Here is a 15,327-nt window from a genome sequence, read left to right as displayed (position 1 = left end):
AATTATTGTCTCTCGAATAACACAGTCCCACATTTCTCAGTGCATCACTGCTGCTAATGGGGTGGTTTTCCTGCTCCAACAATTCTCCTGAAACAGTTTTCCTACTGCTTCACTAGTAATGGGACTGTTTTCCTGCTCCATCACTGCTGCAAATGGGACGGTTTTCCTAGTGTATCAGTACTAATTGGACATCTTTCCTAGTGCATCAGTTCTAATGGAACAGCTTTCCGAGTGCATCACTGCTACTGGGACATTTTTCTGAGTGCTTCACAACTAATAGGACAGATTTCCAAGTGCATCACTCCTACTGGGATGGTTTTCCAGGTGCATCACTGCTACTGGGACAGTTTTCTTAGTGCATCACTGCTACTGGGACAGTTTTCTTAGTGCATAACTGCTACTGGGACAGTTTTCCTAGTGCAATAATGCTACTGGACGATTTTGGCAGTGCATCACAGCTACTGGGACAGTATTCCTATTATACCATTGCTCATGAGACACCTAATGAGGTTTTCCTAGTGCATCACTGCTACTGGGACATTTTTCCAAGTGCATTACTACTAATGTGACAGATTTCTGAATGCATCACCGCTACTGGGACAGTTTTCCTAGTGCATCACTTCTACTGGGACAGTTTTCCTAGTGCATCACTTCTACTGGGACAGTTTTCCTAGTGCATCACTGCTAATGGGACAGTTTTCCTAGTGCATCACTGCTACTGGGACAGTTTTCCTAGTGCATTTTCCTAATTTCCATAAATGACTTTTTGTTCCCATGTATTCAAGTCATATGGAGGAATGTCAACACCCACTCGACTTGACATTATGCATTACTATCACTACTAGCCTGCAGGATTCTACATAGAACCTTTATTTGTAGGATTCCCACAGAGGGATAAATTTGGAGGTGCAAATGTGTCACAACTCAGACACAACTGTAACTGGGGCATTTGCAGCTTAAAGTCAAGAAAAATCTTTATTAGTGTTTTATCTATCCCCAGTTCCCATCCCTGACTCATCTCTCTCTCTCTCTCTCTCTCTCTCTCTCTCTCTCTCTCTCTCCTCCAGAAGCTTTGAAGCTCATGCTAGCCCTGAATCCCTACAGTCAACTCATTTGCAGAATTCTAATAAAGTTCTTGAAAAGCCAGACACATTTCTCAGGCCCGCACCACCCAAAGTTCCAAATCTCAAAATCAGATATCTGCTGTAAGGTCAGTGACCTCGGCTTACCCAGAGAAACACAGAGCGTCTGAGGTAGATTAAACGACTTCCAGAGGACGTTTTCTTCACTCTGGAGCCCAAGCTGTGCTTAAATCATTTCCGCATAAACAATACGAGATCGGATCAGCATGTCGATCTAAGAGCAAAAGAGCAAAAGATGGAGTTATTGAAACAGCGTTTTCCGCTCAGCTCTATAAAAAGTGCATTTTCGGAATTACGCCCGGATGAAAGACCTTGTAAACCCATCAAGGAGGTGATGAAATTAATATTCTAAGATTGCAAACAGGCAGGAAGTACAAGTTCTTTGGAAAGCTCGCCAGCTGTTTGCAGCAACAAACAGATGAGAACATGACAAAGAGAGAGAGAGCGAGCGCGAGAGAGTTATGCCATTTGAAAAGTTTATAGCGTTTCTTCAATCATAAGAAATCCAAAGTAATATCTCTCCATTTTTTGTCTTTGATATCTTTGTTGTCAGTGTAATTAATCTACTCTTCAAATATAATTTCCTCATAACAACAGCTGGCTAACCCCAAGATCACACTAGCAAGCGACAAAGCTTATAAATAAAACATTCTTTCTTTTTTTTTTTTTTTAATGTACATGATGTCAGTAAACAGCTGCATGCGACAAAGCAACGGTGTGATTTTCTCAATTCTTTGTAAATTAGGTATGACACGGCAATCCTCGGACCGATCCTGTTGCGCATGGGGTGCAACGTTTCTTCAGTTCCCTTTTCACAACTTTAGTTCCTACCTGCAATCCTTTCCCGTTTACAGTTTGACACACAACCATTGAAGAAAAACCTCCAACTTATCCTGTAGTATCCAGTACGTCCTCTCATTAAATGTTTATAGCGATTACATTACAAAATAATATAAAGCTTGGAAGGAGGTAGCAGAGGTCCTCCTAATGAGTGTGAATATCTAGTACGCTTAGCCTGCTTTGCTATTCTGTCAACTAAGCTATCTAACTGTTAAGTCTAGCATGTAACATGTGTAGCAAAAGTGATGTATACGGTATAAATCATGTAATTGGCTGTAGACTAATCATCTCATGATACCTTTAAATAAATAAATAAATAACTAGATAAGCGCAAACATTACCAGTTGCTACACGTCCACAAGAGACAAACAGAAAGGAAAATGATGAGTGAAAGCCTAGCTAGCTACAAGCAATGATGCTACTAGCTTAAGTACATTTTAATAGCGTAGCAGTCACTGAGCTATTTTCAGTGCAGTGTAGCTTTGAATCAGTGAATTCTCAAAATAGTGCATTGTTTTGAGGCAGCATGGTAGGCTAAACCATACCTGAGGTGAGCTAATAGCTAGTGTTAGCTAATATGAAATAACTAGCAAATATTCCAGCAAATGTAGCAGTTTATTTCAGTGATGCATGGATTACTGTATATCCATTAACATCAATAAGCTAGCTAGAAATTTCCATAAATGAACTGAACCAAGAGTAATGGAGCGACTCCTCTCTCTATTAACTAAATGAAAATGTGAACTGCTTAATATTGTGTGCAATAAATCAGCATTTTGACAATGTAGCTTCGGTGTACTTAGCTACTTAGCGCCAGTGTACTGTAGGTATCTTTTTTTTTTATTAGCAGCTAGTTACTTCACAAAAAAAGGGTATTTTGGCTGTAGCTTAGCGATTTTAGTTACAGTTACTGTTTCAAAGTAGCTTCACCGACACTGTCACAAACAGGTTTGATGCTAATCAGGGTAGGATTTAGCAGGATAGTTAGCATAAGCTTTGTCTTTAGCCACATTTGTCATTAGCCACACTTGCACTAAGGGTCAAAGAGGTTTTCAAATCAGACTATTCATATATCATGTGTAACATAGCAGACGTTAGCTGTGCACACATCCCACCGCTCCCAGGCATTTTCTGTGTCTCCTGTGTCAGCATCCGCACACACAAGTAGCTCATTCAGCCACACACACACACACACACACACACACACACACACACACACAGACACACACAGAGAAAGACAGAAAGAGCACTAAGAAGGCTTAAATAAATCCAGCACATGTGAACTGGGCCTTACCCTTCTCTATTCAGGGAAAAGGGAAATAAATACCAGTTGAGGGACTGAGCTCTGCTCCTTTGGGATTTGGACAGAGGGATGGAAAGAGAGAGAGAGCAAAGAGTGAAAAAGGGAAAGAGAGAAAATCTGAAACAAGGTTACAGATGAGGGGGAAAAAACCCGGCTTTGCTTAGCAACTCTCTAGTTGGACGGATATATGGATGGATGGATAGATAGATAGATAGACAGATAGATAGATAGACCTCAAAAAGAGGTCTTCAAGGGTTCTATAAAGATTAATTGTATAATGGGGAACCCATTAGATAAGGCTTCTACTTGGTACATTATGATAGGGAATCACACTGTTGTAGTGTTCTACATAGACCCATTAACGGTTCCCTGAGAAGGGAAACTGTAGAAAACTTAATAGTAATCCATTTAATTAGTGCTCTTTAAAAGAGTTCTACTTGGAAACCTTTCTGAATGGAAAACACTCTGCAGTACAGTTCTACACAGAGCCGTGGACGTTTCTCGCAGCGGGACAACCTTAAAAACCTTAAGGGTTCTACAAGGTCCAAGAGGATAGTTAGGTTATAATTGGGACCCTTTCTGATATAGGAAAACACACTACTGTAGGGATGGATGGATGGATGGATAGATAGATAGAGTTCTATTTGGAAAACCTTCTGAATGGAAAACACTCATGGTTTAACAGAGTCTAGAGAGTTTATACCAGTGCTGCCAGTGGGACAAGATAGATAGATAGACAGAGAGATAGATAGAACTATACTTCCTCTACTTCCTCTTCTTCTTCCTCTTCTTCTTATTATTATTATTACCATTATGAGTTAATGGATTCCAAAATGGAAATACTTGGAGCCCTTTCTGAAAGAGGATTGGACACTGCAGTAACAACTGCAGAACCCTTAAAGGATTACATTGTCTTTTTTCAGTGTAGATAAACTTTTACTGGATGGATGGATGACCTTACAATCAGATACTCTTAAAAATGGTTCCATCTAACTCCCTTAAGCATTCTTCAGCATGCTTCTCAGTCAGAGAGGATTCCATGTAGAACCCATTTTAGAAACTTAAACATCCTTAACTACCCAAGGAACCTTTAAAAACATTCTCAAGGACATTGGTTCTGAGATCATCAGATGAAATACAGCACCTTTACAGCACCAAGCATCAAGGTTTTGAGGGGTTACCATGGTATTTTAACTCGAAACCTGTTTTCCTCTGCCAGGAGGTTAGGACTTGCTCGTAGATGAAACTCTTTCAGGTCAGGCGTCACAAATTATTAATTGTAGGGGTGTTGATAATTTTGAAAAACAGGAAAAACGGAACACTTTTCAAAAAAAATCTGGACTTAATATATACATGTTCCACTATCACATATACCAAGGGTTTAACACTGAATATTTCTTGGATCATTTATAGGCCCTAATATAAACTTTTTTCTTATTTTTTATTTTTTAAGTCAAATGACAGAGGCTAGATGATGCGAGCTTACTGTCCTAAAGATGGAATGATCAAGAGATCTGTGCTTCATGGAAGATTAATTGAGCGTACCGATGCTTTGCAATCCAGCCCGAGATGGCAGTGAAGAACAATGGTTGCGTAATCCAAACCCCAGGATGCCTGCAGCTCCGGGTATTGAAATGCACTGCTAGCCCTCTTTATCCCACTGATAGAGCTAATGAACAAGTGGCTGCTTTGTTTGAGAGGGAAAGAACGAGAAATAGAGAAAGGGGAGGTCAGGATGTCACATTAAAGAAATCGTTTGGCCAATAACGCTTTAATCAGTGAATAAAGTGGCTAGCAATGCATACAGTAATCAGCTTGGTCTGTTTAAGGTACTGCTAACTGACCTCCCTCATAATTAGCAGCTAATTCTTTAATATATTTTTTTTATTTTTACACACACTCCACACAGACACTTATAGAATTTCTGGAACAATCAAAAACCCTGCATAGATTTTCAATTGTAGTTTAACCTGGAGTAGTTTAGTGATGTTTATTAATTATTTAAAGAATGTTTCACTTTTCTGTTGCCATGTTATGTCTGGAGAGTGCTCGGCCTCACAGCACTCCTCAGCAGAACGTTTAAACAATTGCTGAATGCAGCAGAAGCTGCAATCATGAAAGCCCCCCAGCTAGGGAAGCTATTCTACTTTACACTAAGCTTTAGCAAGTGTGATCTGACAGCCCAGCAAGATATCGCCGTCGGTGCATATACACAGACACACGTGGTGCAGAAATGAGATTCATAGGTCTGCAACCTTATTATTATACAGCTACGTGAGAAGCGAGTAATTGTAAGGGATTTGTATACGTGACAGCACACAGACAGGCATTGCTTATTACACTACAGTGATTGCATTTTGACACTGGGCTTGTCATAGTTGAAACACACAGCCTCATTTCTACTTCCAAAATGTCTAATTAAGTAATTAGCAACTCTGTGGAAATGGGAGTGAAATAGCAAGCAGCACTGAATGCTCATGTGTCTAACAGCTAATAGACTTACACCACAATCTGGGGAAAATAACTCATACTGGTGTAGAGAAAAATGTATAACACATTGGCATGACAAATGGAAGTGACAGGCCGTGATAAAGGTTGACGTCAGCCATGAGCCAGAGCCTCTGTCTTCGTCTGCATTTCTCCTTTCCTCTCGCTTGACCCATTTGTTATGATATTTGGTATTATTTTATCCATCCATCCATTTTCCATACTGCTTATCCTACACAGGGTCATGGGGGAGCCTGGTGCCTATCCCAGGGAACTTGGAGCACAGGGCGGGGGCATTTCACCTCATTGCAAGGCAAAATCACACACCCATTCACACACTGCGGACAATTTGAAAATGCCAATCAACCAACAACGCATGCCTTTGGACTGAGGGAGGAAACCCCTGAAGCATGGGGAGAACATGCAAACTCTGCCCACACAGGGCGGAGACGGGATTCGAACCCCCAACCCTGGAGGTATGAGGCGAATAATTCCTATAAATTATATTATATTATATTGCATTGTATTCTATTCTATATGTTGTTGTTAAAAGTTGTTCACAGGATAACCATAGCCTGGACATTCCACAAAGCTGGGCTTGATCAAGGAGCAGCAAACCACATTGAAATCCTGTTTGGAATTTGCCAAAAGGCAGCTTGGAGACTCATCAAACATGTGGAAAAAAGGTTCTCTGTACTGATGAGATCAAACCGAACTTTTCTGGCCTTGGCACAAAGTGCTTCATTTTGGCAGAAACCCAGTAATTCTCATCACCCTCAGAAGACCATCCCCAGAGTGAAGCATGGTGGTGGTAGCATTATGTTTAGCATTAACCTTGGCCTTTTGGTTGCTTGTCTGTCTAATGCCATACTTAGCTGGTTACTTACTTTTGGAGCACAGCTTCCTCTAGGCAGGGTCACTGTAGTGCCATATTTTTTTCAGCTTTTTAATAATAGATTTAATGGTACTCTGTGGGATATTGAACCAAAAACCTTGTCCCAGACTTGTTTCGATAGCTCCTTGATCTTCATAATGCTGTTTGTTTACACATGTTCTCTAGCAAACTCTTCCCAAAATGTAGAAAAGTTCATATATATATATATATATATATATATATATATATATATATATATATATATATATATATAGATATATATATATATAGTACTATATAAAACAAACCCGCCACTGGTTTGCAGTTTTAGTTTTGTGCGCACAATGGATCAGTTGTTCTGCTCCTCAGTGAACAGATTCAAGAATTACTTTATGGTCCTGCCAAAAAAGAATGCCCTTTAGTTTATGTTTGAAGTCCTGCAAGAATTCTTCCTCCCATGTTCACCGGTGTACGCAAATGTATTTTTTTGTAAACGATATATATAAAATTGTCTCTTGCTCAAGGTCATCCATCATACTATTTTAGCTCTGCGTGAGCTGTCAAAGCTAGGTTTGAACCAATATGAAAAATCGGGAAGAATTTGCTGACCACATTTCTCAGCCCTCCTCTGGGCAAGTGCTCCGGAGAGCTTAGAAAGTGCCGTATCCATATCCTAGCAGATTTGCACTCAAACACCCTGCTAGTAGTGTCTGTGCATGCAATTAAACTTGCCTACGAAATGAAACAGGTCTCTGGTTTACTTGTTTTCCACTGTACTTTATTAGATGCCCAGGCATGCTCAATAAATACGCATAAATAATACAACCCCAATTCCAAAAAAGTTAGGATGCTGTGTAAAATGTAAATAAAAACAGAATGCAATGATTTGCAAATCTCATAAACCCATATTTTATTCACAACAGAACATAGAAAACATATCAAATGTATAAACTGAGTGCAGTGTTAAGAAAAAAATAAGGTAATTTTGAATTTCATGGCTGCAACACGTCTCAAAAAAGTAGGGACTGGGGCAACAAAAGGGTAGAAAAGTAAGTGTTACTACAAAGAAACAGTTGGAGGATCATTTTGCAACTAATTAGGTTAACTGGCAACAGGTCAGTAACCTGATTGGGTATAAAAAGAGTATTTTAGACAGGCAGAGTCTCTCAGAATTAAAGGTGGGATGGCGTCTGATGGAAGCATATGTTGCTCTAAAACCTGGGGTTGTAAATAAAAATATGTTGCTATCCTCTGGCATCGTGGACTTATTCCACACAGTACCGCTTGTAATTTGATTGTTATCAAAGACGTCTTAATCCTGTCTTCATCTTCCAAACTTCCAAACATTTTAATGAGGTAAGGCGGGTCAGAGAGCATTAACTGCAACGAGATATTAATATTAAACTCCAGCGGCGAATGCTGGTTATAAGCAAAGTTAATGAGTGAGACACACCAGAGCATGTAAAAATGTCAGTGTTGGCATGTAGCTTTTATCGTAGAGGCTGAGCTTACCCAACCACAAAACAACTTAATTCATTACACCGCATTTAGGTTACATGGGAAGCTATAAAAAAAATAAAAATAAAATGATGGCTGCAATTCGGGAAACTGATACGCCTTAGATGGAGTGAGCGAGGGAAAAATGCACGGACAGTTATAGTGTACAGTTCAAAGAAAACGTGCACTATTAATGATTATGAGATGTAGAGTAATGAGATGCAGAGTATAGTATATCAGTTGGCAGTTTATTCGGACCATCGTATTAGGTATGTAAAGTCAAGGTTAAAGACTTTTTAAACACAGTTTAAATCCCAAAACATTCAGTCAACCCTGATACATGAACACATTCACCCCAATGAACTATTTGGAACTTTCACCAACAGGAAGTTGCATCATCCCAGTTTTCTAAAGATAATGGGAAGAAGAAAGTACATTCTCAGTATTTTTTCTTCTTTATTTTCAGTGATATTTTGAAAGTACAACACTGTTAACCAAATTATAGACTGAAGGTAAATTATTATTTTTTTTTTTTTTAAGTAAATCATTAGAATGTTATGCCATTATCATGGATGATAGGTGGACACCATTTTGTGTATTTGCAAAGAAACTTTGTTTCGTAAGATTCACTGCTTAAAAACAATAAATAAAGTGCTAATTGGCACGACAGTCGTGGAATCACCCACAAGATGTACGAGATCTGTACTAATTGGGTCAGAGTAAGGTGTTATTTTTGAAAAGTAAGTGCCATTTGCATTCATATTTTGATAAATGATGACTTAAGTAGGTCTGCAGCATTTGATAGCAAACTCAAGCTCACTGAGAAGAAGCTGAGCTAGCAAAACACACGCCTCTGTTCAGTGAATGTGTGTGTGTGTGTGTGTGTGTGTGGTGTTTTTGGTAGGAGGTGAGTCTGTTAAATTGAAATATCTCTCCTATGTTTGCTGAACATTCCTTTGTGTAACAGGCGATGAGAAGACACAAACATCTTCTAGCCATCTTCCTTTCCATCTTGAATATCTGCGCGTTCTCATCTGTTCAACAGGAAGAGGCAGAGAGAGACAGAGAGAGATGCCGATGAAAGACAAACAGAGAAAACGGTGGTGGGTGGCGTGTTTTTCTTGTCGCTTTTCAGAAAGGAGAGACGCAGGTGAATCTTGTTTTCATTATGGCTGAAGATTGAACTGGCACCTATTGAGCCGCTATCAATCATGAATTCCATCATGGCTTGTCAAGGTTGAGTTATCGGTCTGAATGGCCTTCCTCTCTTCCCCTCCTCCTTCACTCTCTTTCGTTACTTCCCTTTCTGTTGCCGCTTTCTCCATTCATCTGCCACTGGCTTTCTCTTAAATTTTTTCTCAGACTATAGTATTGTGCTTTTGGGCTTCAGAGAAATTTGGCAAGTCAAAATCCAACGACATGCAGGTTCCCTGGTGGACTAGTGGCTAGCATGCGGCGGCCCGGATTCGATTCCTGATCAGGGCTGCAAGAGCCAGTGCACTCTCAGTGTCAGTCCCAATCCCAGAAAACGGGGAGGCCTGTGTCAGTAAGGGCATGTGCCAGAATCAAATAGATAATATTGTCAACATCACCATTACGTTATAGATTTGAAGGGAAAAAATCCACCTTGAACGACTTCCTTGTAATCTTGTGATCTCTGCCCTTGCTTCATCTCTGCCTAGAGTGAGCGATGCAGCAGTGCTTTAATCCTGAGCTTTAGAAGCTCTCCCACCTCCTCATCTGTACATTATCTATACACAGGTCCCAAAGCTCCAGCTTTCATGCTAATGCCTCCATCGATGCCATCATACTCGTCATCTTGTTATTGCTAACTTTCTGAGCAGAGTCTGCTTTGTAGAGCTACATTGCATTCTGGAACTTTGCTGTCTGCACCAATATGACATCAAAGGTTGCGGGAAAAATGAAAGAAGTTGTCTTTAGGAGCTAACAGTGAAATGTGAATTGAGATCAATGATTTTTGTTTTCGTCTCCTATTAAAGACGATTGTAACTCGCTAGAATGCCCCAATCCTGTGATGTCAGTGCTGCACATTCCCAATAACTTTTGTTTAAGGAATAACAAAAAATATAGCACCAACCGACAAATAAGCACATTACAAATGTTTCAGTATAAACATATTTAAACTGTTTCAGGCTGGACTTTTCCTTTAATTACGGCGATCTGAAAAGAGATCCTAGGGACTAAACAAACAAAGCAAAGGAAGGCAAGAGACTGACATCTGGTCCAGAATGGAACAGCAGGAAATGGTTTCATTAGAAGGAGCAACAAAAGATGACAGACAGCGCTCATAACTTCTGGGTGATTATGGGCTGAAATAAGATTGGCCCATGGATACAGGATTCTCTATTGTCCAGCAAACGGCTATGGTGTAACTTTCGTGACTCATGCATGGTCAGGGATACAACAACTCAAAAAATAAAACAAATATGAATTAAAAATCTGTGTGTGTGTGTGTGCGCGAGAGACTCCTCTGGATCAATTTGAGAGCAGACATTTGATTTCAGCCATGCATCGCCCATCAGCAAAGCAGACAGGATCCTTTCATGTCGATCCGGGCTTGTGTTACCGACCGAGATCAAGGTTTTCAGACACTATGTGTGTCTGGTGTTTGTATGAAAATGAGGAACTGTGTGTGTGTGTGTGTGTGTGTGTGTGTGTGTGTGTGTGTGTACTTGGACACAAAAATGAGCATATCCCAGTGGGATGGAGGAAAGCAGTGAAGAGTGAATATAAAGTACTGTAGTATCACGGAGGACTACAGACAGATGAGACTGGCCATCAACTAACTATCAAGCTCACTATGTACTGTACACTATATGTCCAAAAGTATGTGGACACCTGACCATCACATCCATATGTGCTTTTTGAACATTCCATTCCAGATTTAGTCCTTCTTTGCTGTTATAATTCCCTCCACTCTTCTGGGAAGGCTTTCCAGTAGATTTTTGCAGTGTGGCTGTGGGGATTTGCAAATTCAGACACAAGAGTCTTAGTGAGAACAGGCACTGATGTTGGGTGAGGCGGTCTGGAATGCAGTCAGTGTTCCAGTTCATCCCAAAGGTGTTCAGTGGAGGTCAGGGCTTTGTGCAGGCCAGTCGAGTTCTTCCTCTCCAACCTTGGCAAACCATGTCTTCATGGAGCTCACTTAGTGCACATGGGCATTGTCATGCTGGAACAGGTTTGGACAAAGATATTCTAAACAATTGTGTCCAATCAGGTGTCCACAGATCTTTGGCCATATAGTGTATATTCAAACCCATAATCATGTATGCTTTACATAGATCTAACATCTAACATTCTTACAGTTCTATAATTGTAAATATCCAGACATAATAAAATGACATCTGGTCCTTTGAAAGTCTAAAACATGAGGTCTTGATTTTGACATGGCCAATCCAAAACCTTGAGTTTAATTCTTTTTCAGCCATTCGGTTTTACTTGTGCTGGTGTGCGTTCATATGATAATTGAGTTGTTGCGCAAACCAGATTTGGCCATGCTTTAGCTGCTGGACAGATGACCAACTCAACTCAAAGAGTGGGCAACTCCTATGACCATAAGGTGCTCTCTACCTGTGGTGGCAAAACATGCCCAAAACATCACCCCTCCACCACCATACTTTGGATTTGCTAAACATTGTGCTGTTCATTATAACCAAACATCTCCAATTTTGTCTCATCTGTCCAAAGGACATTGTTCCAGAAAATTTGAGCTATCTTTAGGCAAACGTAAGTCGTGCTTACATGTTCTTTCTACTAAGAAAAGTATTTTCCCAGTCTTTTTCGGATTGTAGAGCCATGAACTTCTAAATTTAATATCCTAAGTCAGGCCTGCAGTTCCCTAGAGCAAACTCTTTGTAATTTCTCTGATTATCAAACAGTCTGACCTTGAGGCAAATGTGCTGAGATGTCCACTCCTGGGAAGACTGGCAACAATCTGGAATGTTCTCCATTTCTTAATAAAACATCTCTCTGTAGAATGATGGACTTGAAATTGTTTAGATATCACTTTATAAGCTCTTCCCAGGCTGATATGTAGCAACAGTTGCTTCTCTGAGATCATTGGTGATGTCTTATCTCCTTGGCATGGCATTGAAGGCGTTGACACAAACTTGAACGCTCCAGACCACCAGACCTCCAAAGGTTCTGCTCATATAGAGGTGGCCACACATCCTGATGATCACTGGACCATGTGCATTTGTTTAGCAGATGATTTATAATCCCACTATATGGTATCATCCAGAAAAAGATGGGTTTCCTTTTTGAGTCTGGTTTCTGTCAAGGATTCTTCTTCATGTCATCTCAGGGAGTTTTTCCCTTGGCACTGTCACATCTCATTAGGGATCTAAACCTACTGTATATCTGGATTTCAGTAAAGCTGCTTTGTGGCAGTGTCTATTGTTAAAAAACGCTATACAAATAAAATTGAATTGAATGAACTATTCATGAAGTGCTTGGTTACATGATAATGTATGCATTTGTGGAGATAGCAGTCACAGAAGATCAAGCTGACGGCACATTTATTAAGAATGAATCAACGTGATCAATCAGGAGAAAGAAAGAAGAGTTTGAAGTAACTGTTACATTGTCTGCTTACAACTTAGTGAGCTTTAAGCACATTTCTCGCAGAAATGCCAGATTCCTTTCATTTCCTGGAAACGACTCAAACATCACATAATGCATCACATTATTACCATAATCTGTTGCAAATGCACAATATGGGATGTCATTGTAAACTTTGCTATACAATTACAGCAATTGTTTACAGTGCACACACAAACATCCCTAGGATGATTACCAGTAGAGTCGACTCAAAAGTGCCAACTAAAGCAAGCGAGGAATTTTTCAGAATCAGGAACTGACAGAGAGAACACTTGGCTCTTTGACCTAAAATAAAAGCCAAAATAACAGCCCAGGGGGCTCATTCTGTATATTTATTCCGTACTACATGGTAGTAGTATCACTTTGATGTTTTCCACAAATACTAGTTGAACATTTTTAATTCTTGTAATTCTCTTTATCACAAAAAACATTCCCCTTTCCATTTCCCAAGCCAATTCACACAAGCTAACAACGTTTAGAAGCTGCCTTAAAGCAATGGACATGCTGTTTACATTTCTATGTTTGTTACTCAATTGTGGGGTTTATTTATCAAAGTGAAACTATAGTGATGTGTTTAGTTGTGGAAATTCAACTTTCATAGTCATAATTCACAGCGAAACCACAAACAGACAACATTAAACTAAGGTAGTCCATATTCAATCAACATAAACATGAGTATGGGTCAGGGGCCTGTACCATGAAGCTTGTTTAGGTGGCTAGCCAGGTAATTTCAGTTTAGTTTGTGCCAACCCTCAGTTTTAGGTACCATGAGAGTGGCTTGGCTTTTACCGGTGTTCATCGATATTGTAACTTACACTCCATGGCTAACCTGCTCTGAGGCAGATTATATTCTGGGTAAGAGAACTCAAACCCAACTTGGACCAATCAGCTCTGAGCAAGATGACATATAAGTGATGCAAGTAATTCGACTCCCCAGCGCAAACTGTAATAAGAGCACTTCACAGAGAAGCATTTAATTAAAACAATTTACATTTATATTAAATGAAATTACATGAAAGATGGTGGGGTTGTACGTTTTCAATCCGTTTATTCTCATTGTGAGCCTATAAAAGTAAACTAACGCATCTACACAATCAGCAATGTTCCCGAGCTTTGGCGGCCGCAGCATTGTTGATTTATGCTGTTAGTGTAGGTTTAAACTCCAAAATAATTTCTTACTTTTCAACCGAAAGTATGCACACCCATGTTGAACGCTATTGGTTGTTCGGTGCCGATGTCACGCGTTTATGTGCACCCGCTCGTGGACTAATCATAGCTTAAGGATCAAAGCCTGAGTTGACAGAGTATGTTGATAACCAGCGTCATGGTACCAATAAAGCCTGATTGAATTTGTCAACTCGAAACTAATCCTGTAACCCTGAGTTTGTTCAACTACCTTCAAGGTACAACTATGAAGTAACAAGAAAAACAAAGACACAATCGATGAGTCGACTTCACAGTGAAATTAGAACACAATAGACTAACTAATCAAGGACTTACATAGAACACCTGGAAACAACTGGGAAACACACCAGTGACAGGATGGGGTGGATGCAATACTTAAATCAAACAAAGGTGTATATTAATGTAAACAATGTACACACATGGAGGGAAATTATTTTTTACAAAAAAAAAAAAAAAAAAAAAAACACACAAAAATGAGAACTGCACTTACTGTGCTGGGAAATGTGTTGAGCACTAAGAGAAGGTGTTCCTGCTAGAGAACCACTGTGATGGTGCCATTGCATCAACAAACATGTTGAATAGTAAGCTCTCACACAGAAACTACCTTTCAATCGATGAACAAAGCCAAAATTTGTAGGAATCAGATTGTTTTCCCTAAAACTGCTAACCCCATCCCTCATGGGAACCCAATTCAAAAAATTTGCAATTGTGAGAACATGTTCATATGGTTTTGCCTTGATTGTGACTTGTGTTTATAGAAATGTTCTGTATTTGGTGAACAACGGGGAGAAGTGGAGTAGGCAACTTCATAGTGCTTTAGAGTGCTCGTCCTCCTCCTGCTGCGGAAAGCCTGCTCTCTTCCAGTTACAGGGGGGGTCACTACCCACTGAGATGCTGAGATCTGAGAGAACCATGTCTGACCCACTTTACTGAGGACCAAGAATGAGTGAGAAAGAAGGAAAAAGGGAGTGTGAGAAAAAAATGGAGATGGAGCTTTGACGGGAGGAGGAACCAAAAAGGGTCTTGCATCCATCTGCAGTCACCTCACATAAGCATGCACGACTCTTTGAAGATCACCCATATCATAAACGCACACACACAGACACACACAAACTTTGCTAAATAACAGTTAGCAACAATAAAGAAAATAAGATAAGAAGGATTACTTTAGTACTAACTATGCACTTTTGTTGATTCAACTGATTCAGATGTTAAAGACAATTTTATCAGCATATCTTAAGCCATGATAGAGATATCATATTATAACTCGACACACTGCTTCAGTCTGCTTCGGTCACAAGCCAATACATTTAGACCACAAATGCTTTTTGTGATTCAGGAGTCAGCAAACTGAAGCATTGCAACACTTCTTTATCCTG

Source organism: Ictalurus punctatus, chromosome 7 (assembly GCF_001660625.3).
Source record: "Ictalurus punctatus breed USDA103 chromosome 7, Coco_2.0, whole genome shotgun sequence".
NCBI lineage: Eukaryota > Metazoa > Chordata > Actinopteri > Siluriformes > Ictaluridae > Ictalurus > Ictalurus punctatus.
The sequence above is the reverse complement of the archived record's forward strand: the minus strand, read 5'-3'. Positions refer to the sequence as shown.